This window comes from Pan paniscus, chromosome 17, assembly GCF_029289425.2.
Source record: "Pan paniscus chromosome 17, NHGRI_mPanPan1-v2.0_pri, whole genome shotgun sequence".
Classification (NCBI taxonomy): Eukaryota; Metazoa; Chordata; class Mammalia; order Primates; family Hominidae; genus Pan; species Pan paniscus.
Genome location: NC_073266.2, coordinates 25,849,714 through 25,855,898, shown reverse-complemented (window position 1 = coordinate 25,855,898; position 6,185 = coordinate 25,849,714).

Here is a 6,185-nt window from a genome sequence, read left to right as displayed (position 1 = left end):
TAGGTATTGATGGGACGTATCTCAAAATAATAAGAGCTATGTATGACAAACCCACAGCCAATATCATACTGAATGGGCAAAAACTGGAAGCATTCCCTTTGAAAACTGGCACAAGACAGGGATGCCCTCTCTTACCACTCCTATTCAACATAGTGTTGGAAGTTCTGGCCAGGGCAATTAGGCAGGAGAAGGAAATAAAGGGTATTCAATTAGGAAAAGAGGAAGTCAAATTGTCCCTGTTTGCAGATGACATGATTGTATATCTAGAAAACCCCATCATCTCAGCCCAAAATCTCCTTAAGCTGATAAGCAACTTCAGCAAAGTCTCAGGATACAAAATCAATGTACAAAAATCACAAACTTTCTTATACACCAATAACAAACAGAGAGCCAAATCATGAGTGAACTCCCATTCACAATTGCTTCAAAGAGAATAAAATACTTAGGAATCCAACTTACAAGGGACATGAAGGGCCTCTTCAAGGAGAACTACAAACCACTGCCCAATGAATTAAAGAGGATACAAACAAATGGAAGAACATTCCATGCTCATGGGTAGGAAGAATCAATATCGTGAAAATGGCCATACTGTCCAAAGTAATTTATAGATTCAATGCCATCCCCATCAAGCTACCAGTGACTTTCTTCACAGAATTGGAAAAAACTACTTTAAAGTTCATATGGAACCAAAAAAGAACCCACATCGCCAAGTCAATCTTAAGCCAAAAGAACAAAGCTGGAGGCATCATGCTACCTGACTTCAAACTATACTACAAGGCTACAGTAACCAAAACAGCATGGTACTGGTACCAAAACAGAGATATAGATCAATGGAACAGAACAGAGCCCTCAGAAATAACACCCCATATCTGCAACTATCTGATCTTTGACAAACCTGAGAAAAACAAGCAGTGGGGAAAGGATTCCCTATTTAATAAATGGTGCTGGGAAAACTGGCTAGCCATATGTAGAAAGCTGAAACTGGATCCCTTCCTTACGCCTTATACAAAAATTAATTCAAGATGGACTAAAGACTTAAACGTTAGACCTAAAACCATAAAAACCCTAGAAGAAAACCTAGGCATTACTATTCAGGACATAGGCATGGGCAAGGACTTCATGTCTAAAACAACAAAAGCAATGGCAACAAAAGCCAAAATTGACAAATGGGATCTAATTAAACTAAAGAGCTTCTCCACAGCAAAAGAAACTACCATCAGAGTGAACAGGCCACCTACAGAATGGGAGAAAATTTTCGCAACCTACTCACCTGACAAAGGGCTAATATCCAGAATCTACAATGAACTCAAACAAATTTACAAGTTTTTCTTGTAACAACCACATCAAAAGTGAGCAAAGGATATGAACAGACACTTCTCAAAAGAAGACATTTATGCAGCCAAAAGACACATGAAAAAATGCTCATCATCACTGGCCATCAGAGAAATGCAAATCAAAACCACAATGAGATACCATCTCACAACAGTTAGAATGGACATCATTAAAAAGTCAGGAAACAACAGGTGCTGGAGAGGATGTGGAGAAATAGGAACACTTTTACACTGTTGGTGGGACTGTAAACTAGTTCAACCATTGTGGAAGTCAGTGTGGCGATTCCTCAAGGATCTAGAACTAGAAATACCATTTGACCCAGCCATCCCATTACTGGGTGTATACCCAAAGGACTATAAATCATGCTGCTATAAAGACACATGCACACGTATGTTTATTGCGGCACTATTCACAATAGCAAAGACTTGGAACCAACCCAAATGTCCAACAAGGATAGACTGGATTAAGAAAATGTGGCAAATATACACCATGGAATACTATGCAGCCATAAAAAACGTTGAGTTCATGTCCTTTGTAGGGACATGGATGAAATTGGAAATCATCATTCTCAGTAAACTATCGCAAGGACAAAAAAACCAAACACCGCATGTTCTCACTCATAGATGGGAATTGAACAATGAGAACACATGGACACAGGAAGGGGAACATCACACTCTGGGGACTGTTGTGGGGTGGGGGAAGGGGGGAGGGATAGCATTAGGAGATATACCTAATGCTAAATGACGAGTTAATGGGTGCAGCACACCAGCATGGCACATGTATACATATGTAACTAACCTGCACATTGTGCACATGTACCCTAAAACTTAAAGTATAATAATAAAAAAAAGTTACTCTCACTGAAGTTATCTCTTGCCCATTTCAATCCCTACTCCCATCTCCAGCCCTAAGCAATACTGCTCTGATATTCTGTCTGTATAAATTTCTCATCTGTGTAATAGAAATGGAATCATACAATATATTATATTGGGGTCTGACTTTAATCATTTAGTTACTATTTTTGAAGTTAATTGATGCTTTAGCTTGTGCCGGTCATGTGTTTTCCTTTTCATTGCTTCATAGTCCATTGTGTGGATATATAAACAGTGTTTATTCATTCATCAGTTGATGGACATTTAATTATTTCTGTTTTTTGCTTCTTTGAGCATTCATAATACAGTCATGTAATGTATAATAACATTTTGGTCAATGATGGATAGCATGTATGATGGCAGTCCCATAAGATTATGATAGAGTTTAAAAATTCCTATCACCTAGTGTCTTGTAGCTGTCACAAGTGTGTAGCGTGACACATTACACAGGCATCAGTGATGATGGCGATGGAAAGGAATCTACTGGTTTTCCAGTTTTGTTAAAGTACTGTATAGAACGTACAACTATGTGCAGTATATAATACTTGGTAGTGAAAATAAATGACTGTGTTCCTGGTTTATGTATTTACTGTGCTATACTTTCTATAATTATTTGAGAATATATTCTATCTGCATATTAAAACAAAGCACTTACCTGTAAAACAGCCTCAAGTAGGCCTTTGAGGATGTGTGCTAGAAGGTGTTGCTATCGTAAGCGATGACAGCACCACGTGTGTTTCTGCCCCTTCCAGTGGGACAAGATGTGGATTCAGAAGGCAGTGACACTGATGAGCCTAATCCTGTGTAGGTCTAGGCTGATGTGTGTGTCTGAGCCTCAGCTGTTAACAAAAAAAGTTTAAAATTTAAAAATTAAATTTTAAAATAGAAAAAAGATAGAATAACATTTTAAAAATTTGCACAGCTGTACAATATGTTTATGTTTTAAGGTAAGTGGTATTACAAAATGGTTGTTTTTAAAATTGTTAAAGTTTATAAATTTTAAATGTTATGGTAGGCTGTTAATTGTTGAATAAATAAAAATATATTTCTATAAATTTAGGGTAGTCTAAAGATACAATGTTCATAAAGTCTATAGTAGTGTACAGTAAGGTCCTAGGCCTTCACATTCACTCACCGAATCACCCAGAGCAACGTCCAGTCCTGTAAGCTCTGTTCATGGTAAAGTGCCCTATACGGATGTACTAATTTTTATATTTTACACCATATTTTATTGTAGCTTTTCTATATTTAGATTTTAGATATATAAATGCTTACCGTTTTGTTACCTTTGCCTGCAGTATTCAGGACAGTTACATGTTGTACAATTTGAAGCCCAGAGCAATTGGCTGTATCATACAGCCTAGGTGTATAGGGGGCTATGCCATCCAGGTTTATGTAAGTGCACTCTATGATGTCTGCGTAATTACTACATCACTTAACGATGCATTTCTCAGAACACATCACTGTCGTTAAGAGACACATGTCTGTACAAATGACTTTGGAGAATATGCTTTCAGTTCACTTGGAGCATTCCTGGGTGTGGATTTGCTGGACCAAATGGTAAGTTCAAATTTAATTTTTTTTAAGAAACAAGAAAGCTATCTTCTAAATTAGCTGTGCCAATGTACATTCCTACCATGCTGCATAGTACCAATTTCATTGTACACTGTATGGTAAGCCCCAGCATGTAAGAAATGAATAAAGTAACACATATAAAGATGAGTATAAAGCAAATGAGATTATTATTGTTGTTATTGTCTTTGTCAGATTCTCAAAATAATTAAGAATATATTTTTATATAAATGTGCCTGGCAACATAGCTGAAAACAGCATTAGTAGTTATATACTTTTATCAGTAACAAAGACATAAATTTTCCGGGAGAAAAACACTTGTAATAACAATGTCAGAATTAACATACAAATTCTGCAAAACATTTTTGGCAGTTTAATTGGGGCAGTGTTTTGTAGACAAATGAACAACTTAAGTAAGGGGAATCAACAAAACTTGGGTTTCAAAAGTTATCTGGGTTTAGAGTGTGAAACTTCGTCGGAGGACACACACCTTGCGTGAATGAGATGCCTCGGTGTGTGTGGACATGTTGGAGGTACAGCATAATGGTGGCTTCCTCCAGAAAGGGACATTTGGGGGAGCACCAATGGCTCCTGTCTCACAGTGGATTCATTCCACCTAGACAACACAGCCTGATGTGGCATGGACATGAATGGAGGTCAAATGGACAGTAGCTGAGAGGATCAGCCCTGACAAGGGCCAAGGTGAAAGACCTGGGAGTCTCTTCAGGTGCAAAGTCTTCAGTTGAAAAAAGGAGGTGGTCACAGGAGATACTGAGCTGGATCAATAAAGTGCAGGAGAGAGAGTTGTTGGCCCTGGGGAGCGAGTAGTATGGACTCTTAAGTTTTCTCCTCCCTCTATTAATTTCTCTTCCGGTGCAGACTTCAGTCTTAGACTTCCCAGCTGCCTTGAGGGATTGGATGAGCCTTGGCCAACTCTTGAAGGTAAAGGAAAGCACCTAGCAAGATTGGCATCTGGGCTCGGCTGTGCATGTTTTCTATTCTGGGAAAATATACATAACACAATATTTATTTTAACCTTTTAACCAATGTGTGCACTCAGTGGCATTCAATATATTCACAGTGTTGCATAACCAACACTACTATCTACACCTGAAATTTTGATTATTTCTAACGAAACCTTGAAGACAGTAAGCAATATACTTCCTTTCCCCCTATTTCCAGCCCATGGTAATTTCTTTTTCTTTTCTTTTTTTTTTTAGGAAACAATAAAATCACTTTAATGTGCTACTTTTCATTTTGAAGTCATTACAGTATCATTTGCAAAACTCAACAAGGAAAGATGCCTGTGGATGGCCGTGTTCTGGGAGTCACTGAGATGAGGTGCTACTGCTTTCGCCCAACCGGATCTGGGGCTCAGACAGCTGCAGGCCCGAGTGGCTGGGAGGTTTGCAGGGAACCAGGTTTAGCTGTGATGAAAGCACCTTGCTGTGGGCTGGGAGGTGGGAGTGCAGGGCAGCCTGGGCCCCCCTGGCCCCATACTCAGATCGGCAAGTGCCCAGTGGAGGCCACATGGCCCCAGCACCAACCAATGTAGGGTCTGTGGGTCCCAGCATTTCCACATCCTGAAAAGTGAGACGTGAACTGTTTCCTAGGCAAGTTCTCTTCCACCGTGTTCTGGATGAGGTCTGTGAGCTCCTTCCAGTTTCACAAAGAATGTGCAGAAGGTGGAAAGAGTGAGGGACGCAGGCCCAGCTGCAGCTGCACTCAGGCCCCTCAGTCATAAAGTCCGGGTGAGGGGCTGAGTAGGCGCTGACAGGAGAACAGCCCCTGTTCCTCTTCCCTAGCCAGGTTCTCACACGTCCCTGAGGAACTAGAGAGGAAGGCCTCTGGGAAGCCCAGCCAGGGCCAACCGGAAGGGCCTTTTGGTGAAGTCTGACATCCTACATTAGTTTCTCTGGACCTGGGTGAGAACCGGCCCCCAGGGGAAGGACTGTTTTGCCAGCACCAACTCTCCAGCTGGGCTGTTGGTTCCCATTGCCTCCCGTCATGGATACAGAAAATCAGCCAGGCTATTCCTAGTGTAGTAAATACAGAGCTGGCTGAGGCAGGGCCAGCTGAGGTGCAAACTCCATGGGGTTTGCTGTCACTCTGCCAGCCGTCTGTCCAGCAGGCCTCAGCTTCACAAACAGGAAAACAGAAGGAGTGCATCTACTCACTGGGCATCACACTGCCCCTGCTCACAGCCACCACCTGCATCGAGGCAACCTGCAGGTGGGAGCTTGGTTCCAGGAGGTGTCTGTAAACTTCTGTCCTGGGGTGGGCCACTGCAGATGGCCTGTCCTTGCTTTGTCATCACCAAATCCCCGTTTTGGTGCTGACGCATCCAGACGTTAAAATCGCTGACGTTTTCACAAGACCCACAAAGAGGGAGGGTCCAGGCACATTTTT